The 23,660-nt window shown below is 33.6% G+C and overlaps 1 protein-coding gene across 4 annotated transcripts in view; it reads right to left on the bottom strand.

Moving 5' to 3' along the window:
* EPHA7 (EPH receptor A7) overlaps positions 1-23,660 on the bottom strand; it is a 165,021-nt gene that overhangs the window by 30,512 nt on the left and 110,849 nt on the right. The window lies entirely within an intron of this gene.

Genomic DNA, 23,660 nt, shown 5'->3' with positions numbered 1-23,660 from the left:
AATGTCACAACTGATCAGTCCCATGCTGTGCCAGTTTCATTAAAGTAAAAGAAAGCACCTTTTCGTAGCTCACAATTCAGAAGCTAATGAATATTCAAACAGGACCTTATTACTGTTCATAAACCTTAATAGAAATTTAAATTAAAGTGCAAACAGCAGAAGATAGCATTGTTCAAGTTAGTGAAAAATGGAAATGATGGGGCTGAGAATGACAATTAAGCAAAGGAATGCTAATTAAGGCTACAAAATATGATTTCTAAGTCCAAATATTTATTTCACATGCAACAGCAATACACTTTTTACAAGAAGCAAATAACTTAATACTGTGCCAGATAAAGTATATTAAATGGCTACTTTCATTTCAATTAAAGGAATCAAACTTTTAAAGAAAGTTTTTACATTTCACGTGTGTGTCTGTGCATGTGTGTGTGTGTGTGGGTGTTTTACACTTCATTAGGTTAAGGTGCAAGAAAATGTTAAGGCTTCTGTTACTTAAACATGTGCGTGATCACACATACACACACAGACTCTTCCACATGTAATTTATCCCTACGTAACCTAGGCTTCAAGCTTTGATAGAAGCAATTCAAGCTACAGTTTTGCTTTCTCTCTATATACAGATAATAACATGCTAGAGTTCTTTCATCCTAATTAGTGGCATATACTCTTTTTGGTAGCTAAGACTGTGGAATGTAGCAAACTAATTTGCTCTGTCTAATTTGTTCAGTGACGATTAACTAGTTATCTTCTCTGTCTAAATGAGTAGCTGCATTGGCTTGGCTGAATTTCAGTGGGGTCATTATGTTTCATGTATCATGCTCTAGCTCATTCTGTAAAATGTTTTCAGGCTGTTAATTTAATTTTCAGATGTCCAAAATTGTTAATAATCCTGCTGACAGAAAAGCAATTATATGGGTCTAAAGCTGTTTAAGCAAGCTTCTGATGTTTATCCCTTTGGCTTTATTTTGTTTCTTCCACTTCTTAATATTTTCTTATATCAACGTCTAGAAAAAACTTTTGTCACTGTTGTCTGGCTTGACGATTTTGAGGGAAGGACCTGGAAGATGCATGACTCCCATTTCCTCTCAGATTACTAACAAAAGCATAACGAGGGCGGATTAAGTGGAACAACTTTCCCTTTAGGGGCATGCAGCTGAAGTACTCAACAGACTGTGTTTACAGACTAAATGCGTTTCTGATATGTTTCCAATGAAGCCAATTTCTAATAAAGAATCTTATTTTTGCCACGACTTTTAAAACCTGGGTACATGCAGTGAAGAAGAACTTGTTTCTAAAGTAATTTATCTCTCCACCCATAACATTTTTAGCATCCCAGCCAAATGTGTGATTTAAGAAGCTGCATCCCCAAGCCATAGCCCTGGGAAACACATTCCCCAGCTAATGGTGAGATGAGAGTCTACTTAACCAGTAATCTCTAATAGTCTAATTTACTTAACGCCATTCATAAAATCTGTATTTTAATTTTAATTAGTAAAAAACAGAATGCAACACAGGTGAGAATACTGCAATAGTCAATACATAAATTACTCAGTAAGGCTGCTGGGTCTCCGATCAGGGTTTACGGCATGAGGTGTGCCATTTGGAAACAGGTTAAATGGAAATAGGTGGGAGCACTAGTAGGTGCCAATCTCTAGGTCTTCTTTAAACAACACACATAGTTTAATGTGATTTTCAGTGTAAGTCAAACTATAAAACACTTTGCTTAGCTCCTATACCTAAACAGCAAGATGAGAGAGGTGAGACACTGAATCCTCCAAAATATGGCAGAGACTTGGGGTATAAATGTACCTTATTTAGTTCTAGTATGTTGCAGCAAGATCTAAGTATAAAATGAGACATGATTTCTGCAAGTTACACATTAACATTAAACTCATTATCTCATCCTGGAAAAAGAACTTTTACCAATAAAATGATGGTAATTGGGAAATGGGGGGAAAGATACCAAAAAACACATCTGAAATGTACAGTATTTTGAAGCCCATAACACAGCACTAGCAATGCAGTACTCTATGATGTATTTTCCCTCTTTTGTACAAAGAGCCATACCTGTCAGTGACTATACTCCTGATTTCCTGTGTATTTCTTATTTTTAAAAATTTATCCCTTGCTAATACTGTATCAAGCCACACGTTTAAAAGAGTCAGAAACAGAAGTACTAGCACATGGCCCTTGAGAATAGATAAACTGCATGATAGGAAAAATCTTTCCCTACCTATGTCCTTCAAATACAGCACTTTGGTACATAAAAATTGATAATATTTTCCCTTGAGTTTCAATATCTCAGGCATAGAGAATATATAACTCATAAGATATACAGTTTATAAACAAAAATATCTCTAAGCTAATCAGATTCTAACAGTCATGATTTGCAGATAGTTATACATAAAAGTAAAATTGAAAGAAATATTAAAAAACATTGATTTCTATGGTTAATATATTTGATCTGCTAAATTAATCCCACTGTAACAATTTCACTAAGAATATGCTCTTACACCAAAATATTCAATTAACTACAATCTGAAGTTCATTTTGAAAGGAATATGCATACAACTAATTGAATCACATACATATTTAACAACCCATAAGGTATTATGACATTTATAACTTTCATAATTATCAAAGTTAAATAAAATCTTTTGTAATTAGAATTAATGTGAAGCTAATAAATAGTAACCGACAAAAGTAAATTCCCTGCATTGGAAAATGTAAGAAAACAAATTCAGAGAGGCAAGCTTTTAAACGTGAATTTGTAGTAGGGTTTCTAAAAAATGATTAACATTAATTTCTCACCTAAGTTTCTAGAAATATTCAGATATAAAAATTAATTTCAACTGAAGAAACAGATGGAACGTTTTGCCCTTAAATATTTTCAAGAATTATTGGGGACATATCTGGAATCTATACAAATGACAGTGAAAGACGATCTTAGGAAATACAGAAATGGTTTCTGTGGTTTAAAGTGGTAAATCTCAACAGTATAAAAACAAAGTTGATGCAACAGAAAAGCAAAAGTCAAATAACAGGCTAAAATGTAAATTTGTGGGCTAGGATCGTTTAGTATGAGGCTTTGAACTAAAAAATAATCAGTAAGAATGGTGGGTTTATGTACAGACCTGAACCAGTCAACATTTTCGAGATTTTGAGCTTCAAGCACTTATGCATGATTTTTGATCTTAATCAATTTTTAATTGAAATCCAAGTACAAAAATTATATTTAAGTTACAAGATGAAATGTACTCATAAGGGCTCCATTCCCCCTCACCCTATGCCCCCCAAAATGTTAAGCTTACCTATATGTATGGAGACATTTCCTAGCACAAAGTGAGGAAAAAGACAATTTTAAAACATAGTATAGTAAGTGAATGGCCCTCCAAACTCCATACTCTAATCTCTGGAATGTATGAATGTGCAACATAACAAGGCAAAAGGGACACTGCAGATGTAATTAAGGTGATAGACCTTACAATAAAAATATTATATTGGACTTTTTCAAGCGGGCCCAATCTAATCACATCAGTCCTTACGAGCAGAGAGATTTCTCCAGCCAGGGCTAGACAGATGTTGCGAGAAGTGAAGCCAGAGAGATCTGAAGCATGAGAAGGAATCAACCTGCCACTGCTGGAGGAGTCATGTGGGGAACATAAGGTATGGGGGCAGCAGCCTTTAAGGATCAAAGACATGCCCTAGGTGACAGAGGCAGAGAAATGGAGACCTCAATGCTACCAGCACAAAGGCCTGGAATTCTGACATCAATGAGGTTGGAAGTGGATCTTCCCCAGAGGCTCCAGATAAGAGCCCAGCCCATCTGACAACTTGACTTCAGCCCAAGACGCTGGCAATTGAGGCTCCAGCTGAGCCCCGCCATGCCCAGACCTCTGACCCACAGAACTGGGAGATAAGAAATGAGTGTTTTTTGAAGTTTTTGTGGTAACTATTTATGGTAGCAGTAGAAAACTAATACATACAGTAAAGAAAGAATAGACTTACTGGAATTTTAACAAAGTCTATGAAAAAAGGTTAGCGATAGGATAGTTTAATAATGCGATATATTGAAATTTATGTTGAAATAACATGGAATCAAGGAATTTTGATCTTGATTAAGACTCAAAACACAATGCTTTATAGAAAAGAACTCTCCATCATACATTTGGAAGAATTTTTTTTTTGTGTGTGGTAATACTTCAATGGAGTTCATGAATTTGATTTTGGATTTTAAAAGTAATTTATTTATACTAGTCATTATTTTCACTACACAAATTCTCCCACTAAATTTCAACGAAGAATGGTGAGTGGAAAAATAATATTTGTATTTCTAAATAATACAATCAAGAAAGATAGGTCAACAAGTATGAAATGACCTTTTACCACACACCTCAAATTGTTACATCTCTTGACACTTGTTAGATTTCCATTAGGTAAATACAAAAAGTGAAAATGAAGAAATCTTTAGATCACAATCAAATGCAAATCTGACAATTATAGAATAACAGACTTTTACTGAACACTTTTCTTGCTTTATAGTATGGAGTTCATTTTTGTCATCCTTTGAAATAACAAATGTGTGTATTATTAGGAGTTTAGGATTTTATAATACACAACTTTTAGCCTTCTTACTCTTCCCCATAGGTGTTTCATTTTTGCACTACAGGACAAACGTATAAAAACACATGTAAATTTATTCCAATAACAAAAGAGTAGACCAAAAGTATACATGATCCAGTGGAGTATCATGTAACTTATCAATTCAATTTTTAGGGTATTTAGGAATATGTAAAAAGTTCTAACGTGATTTCACTAAACTTCAATTTCCTGGCTGTGAACAAAAAAGGGTCAGTAATAATATCATGAGCAATAAATATAAAATTTTATCTAAAAATTAAAGCACAGGAATTAAGGGCAATTGAGTCTGCAGGAATTATGAGCAATCCATTTGCAATACGTACCTGTCAAATTGTTTTTGGTTGGAGAGAAACATGATTTGTGGCTAAAACAAACATAAATCTCATTTTATAATAAGCAGTTGAAAAAATCAGTGGGAAATGAATTGATCTTTCTCAAAATTACATTATGCTTTTTGCATTGCCAGCTATCACCTACCAATTAGAATGATGATGTTTTATTCAAAAATGTAAAATACACAATATAATACATAAGACATATCACAGAATGGATTTCTAAATATATTTAAGAACAATTACTGAAAAGACAACTTGAATAAGAGCTAAAAAAATAAGATCTGAAAGTTCTGTAACAAAAAATGAATGATATTGAACTGACAAAGCAGGAAAAAGAAAGCATCGTGATTGGGGTGCCAGTCAAGTATATACTGTGAGTAAAGTCAATATCGTTTCAGTAGGGTAATAACACTCCTCACAGAACAACAAATGTCACTACTCTGCTACTTGATCAACTAAGGATGGCGCTGTTCTTTAAAGCAACAGTCACAACATCTTTGCAAAAATGATCTGCTAATACAGCTTTCTGAAAATAAAGTTTCCTCTGTCATCATCAGATGATTAGTAACCAATTGTTTGGATGTTTAATTAATTACAAGAGGATTTCGCACTTCCTGGAAAGTCTATGTAAAGTGCTTTAAAGAGCAAAGAGCTGATGGTTGTGGAGAAAGCCACTGTGGCAATTGGTTCTAAAAAGATATCTGGACTCCTGCTCATTTCTGCTTAAGTACTGACTAAAATGTGAATTGATGAGGCCGTTAATTTGTAACTCCAGGTGCATTTGCATTTTCATAGAATTACAATGTAATTGTAACTATCGATGTAAATAAAATAGAATATTGTAAAAACAGTAGGTATAAATTAGGCAGCTGCCCAGAACTAGCTGTACTATTCACACCAGTCTTACCCACAGAGGAATAACTAAATGACAGTCCAGCAGGGTTAAGGAGCCCTTGATATAGAGTCATACATGTCACCTATCTTTTCAATCAACAGTTAATACTTTTTACTAGCTCAGTTCTACTCAACAAATGTTTGTTTGGCATTTACTCGATGCAGGGCATGGTGGCATTTCTATAGAAACTTACAGTTTGCTATAAGTAAATAAGTAAATAAATAAATAAATAAATACCTCCTTTCTTCCCTACTGCAACCGTGCAGGTAGGTAGTGTCGTTCTACTTATTGGTGGAAAAGCTAAGGGTTACAGAGATTAAGTAGCATCCACTCAGAAAGGGGCAGATTTTGGATTCAATCACGTTTTTCAAATTCTAATCCCTATTTTTTTCAATGACGCTGCAATAATTCTGGGTGCTGGCACTTCTTGAGAGCAGGCACTAGAAGCAGGAAAGCTAAGTCACACACTTAGCATTTGTTGAGAATCCATGATGGGCCATAATGATGAAAAGACTCTTAGGGATCTACTCAATAGGTAGGAGTCCTAGAACCTGCAGATACCAGAAGAGGTCAATCTGAGCACAGATTTTTAAAATTACTTTTTTTAAAATGGCAAACGCATACTATATGCAACAAAATTCAAACAGTACAAAAGAGAATATAGTGAAAAGGGAGACTTCTTCTGAACCTGGTTCCCATGTTACAAAGTTACCCTTCCCTAAAGGAACTACTTTTAGTAGTTTCTTTGGTATCCTCACAGAAAGAGTCTAGATATATATGAAAGTATGCATATTTTAAAAACAGGGATGATATTATTCTAATAGTTCAAAACCGTGATGTTTTTCATTTGTCTTGTATTTTATAACTTGTATCATTCAACATATACATATCTGTATCACTCTTTAATCAGCTGTGTTGTATTCCATTCTGTGGAAATACTACTGATATATTTGACCAGATGCTTATAAATAACTATAGTCCTCTCCTATTATCTTAAATAATAACAGAGCCAGGTTCAAGATTGGATCCATGATTTTCTCTCTAGTGGACTCCACAAAAAAGTTACAACTCACTGAATCATTCTTCCTCTGCTTCGGCTAATACAGAATTATTTTATTATTTTTTCCCCCAAATCCTATTTCTCTTGCTGATAGTATTATACAATGTAATGTTTAATTATTTCATAGTTGTTTATCTCCTCAGCTATTCTGATGCTCCTTGAAGGCAGGACGTTTGGAGAAGCAGTAGACCCAGGGACTGAAGAGCATGGGCTCATGAGCTAGTCTACTGGGTGTGCACCTAGGTTCCAGCGTTTATTTGCAAATTGCGCAATCTTGAACAAGGAAACAAACTTCTTGAGCATCAGTTTTCTCAGCTTTAAAATAGCTTTAATCAGAGTGCATATTTCATAAATAGAATTGTTCTGGAAATCAGTATATAAATACATGTTAAATACTTAAAACCACTCTTGTGACATGGTAAGAAATATATATATATATATATATATATATATATATATATATATATATATTTATTTATTTATTATTATCCTATATTTAGTTTGTTTGTATTAGACTTACTGATGCCTGGGACTCATTCCAGAATACTCTGATCCTGAGATCAGATTCAGGCATCATTATTTTTCAAATGGTCCTTAGATGAAGCTGCTGTACAGCTAGCCTGAGATCAATTCCTCTGAAGCTTTGGCAGGAACATAAATTGTCATTTCAATGTGGAATTCCAGGGCTGTCTATAATAAATGCTGGCAAATGTTAGGCTTTTAAATATTGACAGATTTTATTCAATTTCAATCATTTAGAAATGACCAATTTCCATAATTTATACTCTCTATTTTATATACACCAGCTAAACAGAAAGACATTAAGGTTAAGTCATTTAGAAGGAACGTATCATTGTAAAAAAAAATGAAATAACTACCAAAATGGGAAGAGGTCCAACAACACACGTTCTTTTTAAAATATTACATATTAAGTTGACAGAAAAATACAGATGAAGCAATGCAATCTCTTCTATTTTGGGTGGTGGGGAAATTAATATTTTGATTGTTTTAGAAAAAAACACATACTTTCTCATGTGGTCTATCAAGTAATCTGACTCCATCTCCATTTTCCATGAATCTAGAGCTAAAGGCTACCTATTTATAAGGTCAACTACGTGACTATAGTCTCACTTTAATGATGAACTATTTATAGAAATGATTCATAAGGAAGTATGGGATAGTTATAGCCCACAATCAGACCTTTTCAATAATGAAAATAAACCCTTATTAAGAATAAGATATACATGTGTGTGTATACACATTTGTTAATGACCAAAACCTCGTTTACATGTCATCAGAATAAGCTTTTCAGTGGTGTACATTTTCTTTGGCCTTGGAACATGTTTTATTATAAATAGAGAATCATGTTGTATTTCAATCACAAAAATATTGTAATACCACTCAACAATTTTTTGAAACGTTGATTTAGTCCAAATCCTTGTGTTATGGCTATCTTTATAATTTTCATAGTTATCTATTTACATTCTTTACAACATGAATATTCTTTCTATTAATTTATATTAAACACAGACTGTCTAAATTTTTTATTCAATATACTGTAACTATATTTCCTTATAATATGAGATGAATGTAGTCCCTCAGTTAGATAATTTTAATTTATATACTATTATATGTATCATGAACACATATGAATGATTCTTAAATTATGTAATAACATATACTGATATTTACATATATAACTATGTGGCTAAGTAAGCTCATTAGTTCCTCTTCCTAAATATCTACACAATGTTTAAAATATTGTTCTGTATATTATAACATTCTGGAATTCCAAAGATTTAGTTTACTTTTCAGAGGCAGTATAGCATTTATTTAAATAACATGCAGGTTGTTTATTAAGAGGAACATTGTTAATAGAAAGAATATTAAAGGAAGAGGAGACATGAGATTTGCCTTGAAGCAGGACATTAATAATGTATATTCAGAATTCCCATTAGAATAAACTTACATTACTGAATGCCAGCTGTGTTCTTACTATGTGGCTACACTGCATTTTTAACCCCCAAGTCCTTTTCCAGTACACCACCATTTCTCATCATCATAAAATGAGTATAATGTGTTACAACCAAAGTTTTTAAAAAATGAATGAAACCATAAAAATTGAGTTTACTGCATATAGTGATATGGTTTCATAAAATGTTTGTTTCACATGTGAGTGTTTGTGTATAAATATACCAAAGTACAGATATACAACGTGCATCTATGAATTACTATTTTTTTTTTTTTTTTTTTTTTTTTTGCGGTACATGGGCCTCTCACTGCTGTGGCCTCTCCCGTTGCGGAGCACAGGCTCCAGACACGCAGGCTCAGCGGCCATGGCTCACGGGTCCAGCCGCTCCGCGACATGTGGGATCTTCCCGGACTGGGGCACGAACCTGCATCCTTTGCATCGGCAGGTGGACTCCCAACCACTGCACCGCCAGGAAAGCCCTATGAATTGCTTTTAATAAATACATTAAAACTTTTTTGAAAGCCACTTTATTACATGATATATAATTGAGGGTATATCTATTTACAAAGAGATATGAATGTGTTTAAAGTGATACAGTACAAAACATAATACAGCAAAAGTAAGTGTGACAGTTCCCTGTTATACCATTCTTTTACTCTATCCCAAGTTCTTGATAATGGTTGAAGAGAACAGCCAATTTCATTATATTCTGGCTGCTATCAATCTCATGCTTTTCCACTTTACAGTTTCTTTTTATTTTACTTTTCCTGCTTGTGTCTTCTACTCTGGTATGAATTATTTTCGACTGTATTTTTTCTAGGCCTACCTAAAACTTGTATGTATCCAAATCAATCTATTTTCTTAAATATTATCTAACAATTTTTTTTGCAGCTATTGTTCTTCATTAGTGGTTTTGTTTATCTTATTTTTTACATTTTTTGCAGAAATCATCACTCTAGTGCTCCTCGCAACTAATTTGATTTTAATTCTCTGTCCTGTTATAAGTTTGATTATTCAAGAAGGAAAAAAAGAAAGAAGGAAGAAGAATGTAACGAGGAGGAAGAGGAGAAGAAGGAGAAGGTGGAAGAGCAGAAAAAGAAGGAAACCTAAAGTATCTTAAAACTCACTAAAATAGGGCTTCCCTGGTGGCGCAGTGGTTGAGAGTCCGCCTGTCGATGCAGGGGACACGGGTTTGTGCCGCGGTCCGGGAAAATCCCACATGCCGCGGAGCCGCTGGGCCCGTGAGCCATGGCCGCTGAGCCTGCGCGTCCGGAGCCTGTGCTCCGCAACGGGAGAGGCCACAACAGTGAGAGGCCCGCGTACCGAAAAAAAAAAAAAAAACCTCACTAAAATTATCTCACTTAAAATGTGCAATTAAAAAATGTTATCATCCCAATTGCTCCAGGTACTCTGAATACATTTCATCTCTGAAGTGCATAAACTTAAGAGATTCACATTGCTTAATAATAAGTTCTCAACACCAGTCAAGATTTATTACTTTATTTCAAGAACCTACTACAAACTAAGTACGCAGTTTAATGGAGTCTCCTAAATACATTTCAACTAGCATTGCAGCTTGTATTTGAAAGTTGTTACTATTGCCTAGGAAGTCAGGCATAAATGAAAACTGCCTTAAATTTCCTAAACCTGTATAATGCCGATGGTGCCATGTGGCATTAATTTACTAAATAATATTTTAGTACCAAGAGAAAATTAGTGCAGTTTCCTAAAGTAGCTAATTAATACCCAAAGAGTCACTTTTATACATTGGGAAAATCTGGCTTATAATTTAAAAAAATATATATATATATATATATATATATATATATATATATATATATATATGGAGAGTTACCAATTTATGAATAAGTTTGGTTCCAAAAGTTAATTTGTAGTTTAGTTGTTTGTAACTTGGACTTCATTTTCCATAGAATCAGTATCAAAAAAAGCATTTAGATTGCCAGGTTAGCCAACAAACACATTTTGACCAGAATGTCATTAAAATATTGTACATTTGTTCAGAAAATGAGTTAAAAACAATTCTGCTTCAATGCTAGTAACTACGGAAAACAGAAAAACCAATAGGATGAAACAAATGTGTTTGCTATTACTATTTAATACAGGTGCTTCAATACAAGAATTAAAATCTTCCAGAATCCTGCCAAAATTCTGATGTCTCTTAGACAGAGACAGAAACTGATCAATATTTGCTAGGCTTCTGCCACTGCCCTCATCGTCCTTATAGGGAGTTTTGACTTTATTCCTAAATAGTCTCCAGCCACCAGGAAATAACCATCTCAATAACTAACTAGAACATAAGTACAAGGACAATATGTCCCTAGTTTCACCTTTTATCAGTTAGAGCAGGGCTCTATGGCCTGGGGCCAAATCTGGCTAGTTACCTGTTTTTGTAAATAAAATGTCACTAGAACACAGCTGCATCCATCTGTTTACATATGGCTTATGGGTGCTATTTGTGCTAAAATATCAGAGGTGAGGAATTATAACAGAGAAAATATGGCCTATAAAGCAGGAAATTTTTATTATCTTGTCCTTTTCAGAAAAGTTTGCTTATTTCTAAGTTAGAGTTTGTTTGGTTGCAAGTAAGTAAACCCCAATAAACAAGGGTTTAATTGTTTTTTACTTCTCTCATGCAAAAAGGACTATATTTCACAGGTGAGTAGTTGCTATATTTTGTCCATTGGCTCAAGGATGTAAAGATGATTCTCTTGGCCTTTCCCTCATGGTTGTAATGTGTTGCGATTGCCGCTGCTACAGCAATCATCCATGTTGCAGGCTTGCAATGAAAAGGCAGTGTGGAATGCTCCGGGTCTAAATAAGGAAAGCCAACTATTTCAGCAAGCTCTAGCAGTCTTTTGCTTTTGTCTCATTCATCTTATTCCCTACGTTGGACATGGACTTCTAAAATTTAAGCTGGGTGTACTGCTGCCCTAAAAAAACCGATAGTAAATAAGAAGAAAGAACTTGCTATTAGGGAGAAAACCGGCAGTGTCTGCCACTCTCATCTTCCCAATAGCAAGAGAAAGGGAGATCATCCATTTAACTTGATTCCTACACTTCCATCCACCTCAATTAATTTCTCTTCTGAATATAGAACAGAAAGGATGAAGGAAAGTGATTCAGATTCCTAAGTGAAGGCACCAGATCATGGATAAAAAGTAAGGTTATGTAAACTGGGACTTGAGAGATATTTATGATATCACTAAATCTTTATCTGGCAAGTTTAAGAGTGAAGTGAGAAAAAAAAATTTTTTTGTTTGGTCACATCGGGGAGCTATTTCAGGTAAGGCTTTTTCTTATAGGACCAGATAGCTGTAGAAAACCTGAACAGTACAATGGTCAGGTCTGAAAAGGTCATATCAGGTGATTTAAACAGATTTTCCTGGAGAGAAGCCATTTACTAGACAGCATGAATAACATGTTAACTAAAGAGAACTTTTTATAAGAACACTTTTTAATGACATTATTTCATTTAGCCATTTGACATGAGAAATTCCTAGGTGAAATAGAGAGTCTCCAATTGATTGACAGTACTAGCAAGGAACACACCACCATGCATATTTTAGCCACTTAGTACATGCTAAGTAAATGGATACATTTATTACATACAAATTACCCCTTCTCTTTTATGTAACCTATCTCTTCCTCTCCATTGGATTCTGCCTAATAGACTTCACAGATTTCTCCCATGCAAATAAAATTATTTCTCAAGCCTATATCCCCTTCCATCTGCCAGGTAATCACTCTTTTTCCCTTTACAGCCAAATATGCCCAAAAAGTTGTCTAGATTCTTTTTCTCCCTTTCTTCAAAACCCATTCATGCTCCAACCTTCTCTAGTCTGGCTTCAGTCCACCTCATTCCATCCAGTTGGTTGGATGAACCACTGATGCCCTCATCTAACCACAGTGAAGTACTTTGCTCAATCCTCATCTTTCTTGTATTCTCAACAGCATTAATATTGTTAACTTTTCCTCATTTTATCCTTGGCTCGCATGACACATTCTTCTAGTTTTTCTCTATCTGTCTGGCTAATTCTTTTCTTTCCTTTTGCAAGCCACTTCTCCTCATTCAAAAGTCAAATTTCCTGAAGGTTGTATAAAAAGGTGCTCATTTTCATTAGTCATTAAGGAAATGCAAATTAAAAACACATTAAGATACTATATACTTGATATCAACTAGAATGGCTACAGTCAACAAGACAGATAATAACAAGTGTTGGAAAGGATGTGGGAAAATCTAGAACTCTCATACACTGTTGGCGGAAATGTAAAATAGAACAGCCACTTTCGATAAGAAGTTCGGCAATTCTCTTAATAGTTAGATATAAAGTTACCATATGACCCTGTAATTCCACTCTTAGTTGTCTACGCTGGAGAAATGAAAACATAGGTCCACATGAAGACATTAACATGAAAGTTTACAGCAATGTTATTCATATAGCCAAAAAATGGAAACAACCTAAAGATCCATCAACTGGTAAACAAATAAAATGGAATATTATTTGGGAACACTATATATTCTGTATATATTCAATTCATAAAAATGAATGGACTTGCTATATGGTACAACATGAATGAACCTCAAAAAACATTGTGCTGGGCTTCCCTGGTGGCGCAGTGGTTGAGAGTCTGCCTGCCAATGCAGGGGACACGGGTTCGTGCCCCGGTCCGGGAGGACCCCACGTGCCGCGGAGCGGCTGGGCCCGTGAGCCATGGCTGCTGGGCCTGCGCGTCCGGAGCCTGTGCTCTGCAACGGGAGAGGCCACAACAGTGAGAGTCCTGCATACCACAAAAAACAAACAAACAAACAAACAAACAAAAAACATTGTGCTAACTGAAAGACGTCAGATGCAAAGACCCACATTGTATGACTCTATTTATATAAAATGTTTAGAAAGACAGAGCAGCAGTCCCCAACCTCCGTGCCGAGGACCAGTACCGGTCTGAGGCCTGTTAGGAAGTGGGCCGCACAGCAGGAGGTGAGTGGCAGGCTAGTGAATGGAAGCTTCATTTGCCACTCCCCATTGCTCACATTACCGCCTGGACCATCCCCGTCCCCTACTGTCGGTGGAAAAACTGTCTTCCATGAAACTGGTCCCTGGTGCCAAAAAGGTTGGGAACCGCTGCTATAGAGATGAAAATTAGATTAGTAGCTGGCTAGGTCTGGGGGTAGGAATGGGGAGTGACTGAAAATGGGCAGGAGGGATCTTACTAGGGTAATGGTAATATTTTAATATTAAAATTTTAATATTTTATTGTGGTGATGATTACACAACTCTTTAAATGTACCAAAAATCATTGAATTATACACTTGAAATGGGTAAATTTTATAGTATGCAAATTATATCTAATGACAGGTGTTAAAAATTGGCTTTCCATGACTTTAGAATAAGGACAGAAACCTTAACATAACTTACTGTTTGAACTTCATCTATCTTTCCAGCCTCACCATGTATAAATATCCCCCCATTCTGTGCAACCTATATTCCTTTCGTTCCTCAGCTGTGACAAACTCCTGCTCACACTGAGGTGAAACATCATTCTGACTGTTCCTCTTAGAGTATCTTTTCCAACTTCTCTGACTGAATACAACCCAATCTGTTTGTGTTCTCATAGAATTAGAAAATTTCCATTTACAGCAGTTTAGAGGTGGAAATTGACATGCGTTAGTATAATTATTTGATGAATGTCTGTCTCCCCCACTGTATGCTCCATAAGTTTGGAGGGACATGCTTGGTTTTGACAACAAAATGTCCTCACTATTTATCACAGTTCCCAGCCTTTAGGTACATATTAAATTCTGGTTTAACGTATAAAGTACAGCTCTCAATTATCTAAAAATTTCCTCTAGGATGCAAATTCTTTTGTTGTTGTTGCAGGATAATTATTCTCTCAAATTAAAGTGTGAAAGTATCTTTCAGAACTTTGCGAAGTTGAATACGTACCTTAAGATCAGACTGTGTTTTTTTTGACTACTGTTTGCAATATGTACTGCAATTCTCTAAGGGAGAACCATCACAAAATGCCAAATGATAAAAAAAAAGACAAACAAACTAGTGAAACCATCCTATATTAGAGTAACTTAAAAGTCAGTTATTAATTTTTGAATATTTTCAATATATCAATATCAGTAAGATAAAATTCTGATACCAATGAATTCAAACTACTCTTTCAAATAGGTATAATTCTGTGTATGGTATTCTGAGGTGTTATTTTATTTTATTAAAAAAATTTCCAAATGCAACCAAGTTCTCTCATTACATCTTGTTCTGTGTGTCTGCACAGGATTTTGGAGATATAAAAAATCATAGGACATAAAAACATTGGTTATATATAATATACTTGTTAATAAAACAAAGCCCATCAAAATATTAGTTTCAATTCCCTGAATTTTTATTTAAATGGTCATCATTAAGAAGGATTTTAGTTAATACCTAGTCTTTCGGCCTTAAAACTGCTTGGGATAAAAAAGCAAAATGTTCAAAAATTATAAAAGAACAAATTATTTTTATAAAAATTGATACATACCTCATATTTATATACATATATAAAATATATATATACATATATAAAATATACATATATAAAATATATCTTCTTAATATTTATTTGAAATATTTATTTGAAATAATTTTTCATGTAAGAAAATACTATAGTTCTTCATCTATAGTACCGAAATATAAATACATAGGTATCCTATATATGAACATGTACATACATATACACATATATATAATGATATTCATATACAAAGTCTTCATATCTGTAATTAAAAGCACTTTATGACCAACATATTTTGGTAATTTTATCACTACTGATTTCCAAATGTGGTAACTACAGAAAAGTATTGTGCAATAAATGACTTGTACATTAAAGATATTTCTCATTGATATAAGGCAGTCTCAGAAATTTTGTTGGTGCATATTCTCTAAAAATAAACTCTATATTTAATAAAGGTATGAAATTGATAACTCTTCAACAATCACTAATACATGAGAAATAGCATTAGACTTTTCCTCAACTCTGTGGGTCAACTTGCCAGGTCTAATTTCAAGGAACTATTGTCATCATAGTCCATTTTGCTTTCAAAATTCTGATAAGAAAATTCTGATCTAAAATTTTCCTCTGACACAGAATTTCTTTCTTCTCTTCTCTCTCCCTACTCTCTCTCTTTCTCTTAGTTTTAGGTTAGTTATGCAGTTGTAGATCTCTTTTGTCTTAAATCAACAGACTACCTACAAACCAGCACCAAGGCTCAATAGCAACTTCTGTTTTCTGAGAAGTGAAGCAATGCCGGGTTCTGAGCACCTTCCATTACATGTTCACATAACAATCTTTCCTCACTCAATGCTAGAGCCAGGTTCTTCAGAATGCCCAGTGACCTGGTATCTTATGACTAGGAGCCTGGCAGAAAGTCGCATGAATAATTCATTTAAGGTAATTCTACTTCCTGGTTAATACAAATCTGACTTTTCACCATCATAAAACAAAAGAAAACAAAAAGTACAACTGCAGGCAGAGAATGTAACATTGAAATGTATTCTAACTGTCTATGCTGCAAGTATTAACCTGCTGATGCTCACTTAAAATTGCAAGTCACTGACCAATAAATGCTTAAATGCTCTTTAAGATGAGTGCATTTTCTCTTTTGTGCAGTAATAAAATTTGTCCAGTGGCACACTTCTCTAGAAAACTCCATCATATTTCTGAACACATCCTTATTTCTGATGTAAATTGTCTTGGATGACAAACAAAAGCATCTGTATAACATATATTGTGTTACATATCAAGGAAAAGTGAGAGACAGATTCTGTATGGTTTGTGCTTATTAAGAATTTATTTTGAATGGAAGGTTCCTTCTACAGTATTTTAAAATAAGAACATTTGAATTTAACAGAGTTCTAGTGTTCTATGGTTTGAGATTTGTTTGTTTGTTTGTTTTCACTTTTTTAGTCAAAGACAAAAAAGAATTATAATTAAGCATCTAACCACACACCCAAATAAAGTATTGGATAAAAGTTTCAGAATAGATTAATATTTTACCATTAAATAACAGACAAGGAATAATTTTCTGGTGCCAGAGTACCAGGTTATATGTGCAAGGAACAAGAATCATTTGTTAGCTTCCCATTGGTCCATTTAAAAAAAACTGTAGATTATTCCTTAGGTACAGTGCAAAAGGACACTGGGCCACTGAGGACACCCACACACACACACCTACACACACACATACACGTGTGTGCATACATACACACATGCATGGCATGTAACTTCATTATGCCCCAGAGTTAGAAGGAAAAGTATTTTCAAATCAGTCTAAATTTGATTTCTCATGCTTGAAATTAACCTCCACTCTCAACACAACATATGATTGGGCACTGTTTTGTATGTATATATGAGTAAATGGAAAGAAAATATATTGATAAAAATGCTCCACCCCCGAACTTCACAAGCTTTGAAGTCACACAGAAAATATTTGATCCCAGCTCTGCCACTTATTAGTTATGTCATCTTGCTCAAGTTGCTAAACTGCTCTGAACTACATAATTTTTCATCTGCAAAACTGAAATGATACAGTTGCTGCAGAGATTTTAAAAGATAATAATGTGAGTCACATACATCACGCTTAGCAATTAGCAATCTTTCAATAACTGTTAGTATTATTATGAAAGAAAGAAATTAAAGAGGAAATAAGCATGCCAAATCGAGTTTACAAAACAGCATAACAAAAAACATTTCTATTTGGTTCACTGACATTATTTTCTTCTAGTGCAAACTGTCATTTTATAATTTAATGTAAATATTCTAAATACAATATATTTGAAACCTTGAGTATTTTACTTTAGATCCACGGGGATATACTATATTCAGCCATCAGGTGCAGAGATGTACAGCTCAGGTGCAGAAATGCACAATCTTATTCGATTATTATATCTTACTTCTTTTTTTTATTATGTGTGTTAATAAAGAATATGACTTGGTAAATGCTCTACAAAATGTGACATCATCCATGCAAACAAATTCTAACGTAAGGATGATATTTACTAAATAAATTATATGTTAAATTCTGAATATTAATTATAAACTGTAATATTTTCTGATAAGAGGGAATTGTCTTTGCTAATACACTGATTTGTTATTATTTTAAATTATGTGAACGGATGGCCTTAACACTTCTTGATAACACCTATTATAACCTTTGAAAAACATTCTGATTTTATTATTCTGATGCTTCTAAGTGCTTTTAATCGCTCCCAATTAAGAATCATAGTGCTGGGTACTTAAGCTCTGTGACTTTGAGCATATTATTTCATTTCATCGTGCCTCAGTTTTCTCATCTCTCCAAAGTAATAATATCAAGTTTTAAGGAGATACCTAAAGTATTAAATAAGAAAAGATAGGAAGTGCTTAGCAAACTAAGTATAGCATAAATGATAGCTGTCATAAAATGAGCACAGCATACAAGGCCTGTCCTGGTTGGTCTCTGTTTACTTCTCCAGCATCACTTACCTGTCATTTCCTTCTCATACCTATCTGCCAGGATTGCAAAATGCCTTCAAATTTGTTTAACAGGGAAATCTCTCTCTTGTTTAACAGTTCATGCTATTTCATGACTCCATAATTATGGCTACTCAATTTCTTCTACATGGAAACCCACGTGCTAGCCTGCTGGTAAGATCCGGCCCACAACTTCAAGACAACTGAAGGCTCAGCTTCTCTGTACTTGGTGTATATTTCAACTAGGGGAATTACCTGTTTATATGCCTTCCTCCCTTACAGTACATGAGCTCCACTGGGGTGGGGACTGTATGTGTTCCTGGTTACATCCCCAGACACTGCACAGAACCAAACACAAAGCAGGTACTTCATACGTGTTTGTGGAACAAATTTAAAGGTTTTTTGACATTTGGACAAGCAATGCATCTACTTAAAAATGCTTTAAAATAAATTTACAACAATATCCACATCTCTGTTTTCCATATTGTTTCTAATATTGTTGATATTACCTTAGTATTTTAAATATCTATGGCCAGACTGATACACTCATTAGATAAACAATAGCACATATACTTTTTATTGGAAAACTGATGATTTAAGAAAAGGCAGGTAAAAGACAGCACTCTTAACTTGTGTTAAAAGGTTTTTCTTTGTTCTTAGATTAAGTTGCCAAGTGACAAAGTTGACCCTGATAAAGAGTGTGGAGTACAACTGTATTATGCTATAAACACCTATCTCTTTAGATCAATATCCAAGAAATTCCCCACTGTGTTTACAAGCCCAGCATACTAAAGTCGGCATAAATAAATCATTTATTTTATACTAACAATAACCTACAGAGAAGCAACTTAACTTCCTCACTCAAACTTTCATTTTGTAGTACAAAAATAACAGAATGCTGACAACTTCTTTAAATGCTAGGTAGATAGGCAAACAACCCTTTGAACCACAGATAATAGGAGCAGATAGTGGAGAGGTATTGAAGTTAAGTCTATGCTTCTGCCATTGCTCCACATCTAATCTTCTGCTCTTATTTTAGAGGAAATAACTCTTTATATTCGTGCTGATCTGTGGGAGCAAAGAGAATGATGACGTTCTTATCCTTGTAAGTTAGAATATATTTTTAAAACATAAAGTGAAAGAAATAATTCTGGATCTTGCAAATATTCAAAAGAAATGATAAGTTCTGTTTTCCTAATAATAAGTTGTAGATTTCTAAAACTATTGATAAAAATTTTATACACTAAAGAATTATTAAAAAATCAGCTAATATGTAGAAAAGACTATGCAAGCCATACATGATTCATAAATAATGATTTTTGTAATTCACAATTTAGTTTGTAAAATATTTGATTTGTTATTTAAATTTATTTGCACTTGTGGTTATATTAATCAAAATTTTGGTGACAATTTAGGAATGGTTTTTTAGAATACTCAGCTATTTTAATACCAAGAGATTATTAATAATTTCTGAAATGCTTTTTCATTTGTTTTAATATATGAGTGTTTCACAATATGAGATAAGCTTCAGAAAGAAACATAAAATTACATAAGCCATTTAGGAAAATTAGATATGAAGGTTTAATCTGTCATATGTTTACGGTTAGTGCTTGCTCCCAAGATCATCTTTATGAAATCCTTTGTTTCTTTCTTTGACATTTGAAAGAAAACATCATCATTCTTGTCTTTTTTAAACCAATCTGTCGACACTGGTATCAAACAACTTTGAACTGATGTTGAGTTGTGTAACAAGTGACAATATCAACTCCCAAGACAGACGACATGCTTGCTTCATGAATGCATTTTGACAGGTCGACACCAACCCGATGCTTACAAATGTGCAGCAGCAATAAGCGAGCATCACAAATAGTAAAGAAAAGCTTCTATTTCCTTGGAAGACATGTTTATATGTCCAGGAAAAATGTTATATATTAATTATCGTTCCTCTGTTCTTGTCTGCATTGTGATTCAGCTCAGGCATTGTATTTTTCAGTTGCAAAATGTTTGCCACCTGCTTGTGGATAAAAACTCTGGCCCGTAGGTACTGCTGTTTGTAAATGACTCCCAAAGACAACAAGACATTGTTTTCCCAGGTGGGCTCCTCATTTACTTTCTGTTTCCTTTCTCCCACTATTCATCTTGGTGACAAGTGTCAATTATGGACAGGAGATTTATGGGGTGGGAAAGATAAAGCCCAATTTACAAATCATTTCCTGCGCAAGCAGACAGGTGCAATGACAGAGCCGACTTGCTGTAATTGAATTTCTTACTGCTATCTACTCAGTCACAAGAAGGTGTCAACCTCAAGGATGTTAGCTGTGGAAAAAGTCTTAATACACTATGATTTTGAATGTGGAGATGACAATTTACCCTGGGTTTTAACTTTGGACTCTGAATACAATATACTAATTTTTTTTCCATGTAGTAATAAGATTTTCCTTACCCTCTTAAATGAGCAATGCATCAGGGGCAGCATGATAAATTAAGTTAACTTTAAATCAAATGACAATTATAGGTAAGAAAACAAACTCCATTTTGATGTATTAAAAAGTTGACTTATATGTAACTACTAGTAAACAAAAACTGAAGAAGAATGTGTGCTGGAGAAGTGTACATTTTTTCATGGCTAACTAGTTAACTAGTTCGATCTTTATTATGAAGAGGAATGTTTTCTAACATATATAGATTTAAAAAAATAAAATTATGATGTTATGAATTTATAGTTAAATGTTGCTTTGTTTCAAAGAATATATAAATATAATATGTATCATCTTAGATAACCATCTATGGTTATATTAATTACAGCTTCCCAGATCTCAAAAACTTATATACCTTTAATAATGATGTATACATGCTTAGTTTAAATCCAACTTTTTCAGGGCATATGTTAATAGGTAAGTATTCACATATGCCATTGATAATAAATCAAAGCTTTGGAGGTCTAAAAAATGTAGAATAAAACCAATACCTTTGTTTGCACACATTTTATTGAATTTCACCTGAAATATATGACAGCTCTATTTAAAACTCTGTTGGCTTTTTTAATGGACATCCTTTCAAATTTTAAGATTTAAAAGTTTTGAATTATTTTTTTTGTGGAAAAAATCTTCCAAATCTTATCAAGTGTGATTACTTTCAGAAATTGAGAGAGAGTAAGAGAGAGAGGGGTGGGGAAAGAGAACAAAGTTGGGACAAAATTAGATTAAGAATTTTTTTAAAATCCTACATAGTCTAAAAACAGAAAGAAAAATGTTATCTAACAGCCAGTATTTCCTGATAGACATTTAAGTTAATGTTCCATTTTTATTTGTAATTAATCACTGACAATGATACAGTGAACCATTTTGAACATCTGTGTATACTAGAATTTCAATAGTAAGATAATTTTCATTTTGATAAATATTGCTATATTATTTTAAGCAGTTTTATAAATTTCTACCAGGAAATTATAAAACTGCCATTTTTATATGTTTTAGACAACACAATATTCTATTATATTTTTGATTACTATTTTATTCTTCTTATGTGTTAAATGGTCTTTTGTTGCTGTTCATTTTTGCATTTCACTATTTTATTGATTTATTAACCATTCCTGTTTCTTCAGTTTCATACATTTCATAAGATTGTTTTTTTCTTAGTATTTTGTAATTAAAAAAAATAAACATGGGACACTACTCCTTTGGCAGATATGTATAACATTTCCTCTCACTGTGTGCCTTATATTTTCCTTATATAGTCAATTTTATCAACATTTTCTTTATGGACCGGGTTTCCTGGAAATTCTTTAATCAAAGGTCATAAAGATAGTCTTCTATATTTCTTCAAAATTGTTTAAGTTATATTTTTCTCTTCACAATTGTCTTTATTCTATAGAATTGTTATTTATTTTATACAGATCAATAAATTGTGTTATAGTATTATTTATTTAATTATTTCACCACTGTCACATATGGTATTTCTGTATATGTCTGAAATATTTTTTCTGTTTCTATTAGGCTACTTACCTTTTGCTGATGGTATATTTTTTAAAAAATTCCACAGCTTTACAATACATCTCCATACCTTTTCTTCAAAATTGTTTTATCTATTCCTATCTATTTTCCCTTTTTCCACTCAGTTCAGGAATTTGACTGATTAAGTTTTACACACACACATACATGCACACATCATATGGGAAATTTGATTATAATCATATTGAATATAAAAATTCATTTATGAAGTCTTGATATATTTATGGTATGAAGACTTCTAAGCAATAAATATTGTCAGCCTTTCTCTACTTTGGGGTCATTTTTATGTCATTTGAAAATGTTTTGTAGTTTTTTCTATAAAATCTTGCATAATACATGGCCCCTTACAGATTTTTGTGTTTGTTTTTACAACTGTCAATTGCATTTTTAAAATTATGCTTTCTCATTGGCCACTATTCATTAATTTGCCAACTACTGTGTGCTCTTCACTGAAAAAGGTGTGCTATATAATTACCTAATTTAATCATCAAAAGTCCTTGGATAAGGCATTTTCACCATTTTACAAATAGGAAGTAGATAAGAGAATTTAAGTAACTTTCCCAAGGTCACTAAACCTACAACACCAAGAGCTGACAACTACAATGTAGAGTCTACATGACCTAGGTTTAACTTACTTTTTCTCTCTGAGGAAAGTGAGCCTAATTACTTGCAGGTTACTGCATATGGATCTTGAGAAAAGCATTTTGTTCAACATGGCCATAAAGACTCCAAGCCACATTTTATAAGAATTAGTTTTGGTGCTCTGTTTCTACTCAAAAATCTCCTTTTCTTTGATGTCCCATTTATTCTTGAGTTAATACTTGGTTTAGGTCCACTATTCTAGAGGTGACTGCAATTCTGTTTAGTTATCCTGAACCAAAGGATTTTGAGAAATGGAAGGTTCTTTATAAGTGCAAAGTTGTCACTGGTTATTAAAATAAAAGCTTTCTCATATACAACCTTGTCAGCAATAGCACTTAACGACCTACAGGGCAGCTATTTACTAAAAACAGAAACTCAGTAATTGAGGCCCCTATATACTATATCTCCAAGTCTGCACCAAAACATACTACAAAGGTTTGAGCTAAATGCTTTTTAAGCCACTAAAATTTCTACTTCAGCATGTCTCTGCCAAAAATACCCTGGCTGACCCTTATTTCCATTATGATATTTTATATCTAATTCCTCATTGATTAGAGTTGGAATTATCCTTAGTTTGGGTGGGAAC

Source organism: Mesoplodon mirus, assembly GCF_964341445.2.
Source record: "Mesoplodon mirus genome assembly, chromosome: 10".
Lineage (NCBI taxonomy): Eukaryota > Metazoa > Chordata > Mammalia > Artiodactyla > Ziphiidae > Mesoplodon > Mesoplodon mirus.
The sequence above is the reverse complement of the archived record's forward strand: the minus strand, read 5'-3'. Positions and strand labels throughout refer to the sequence as shown.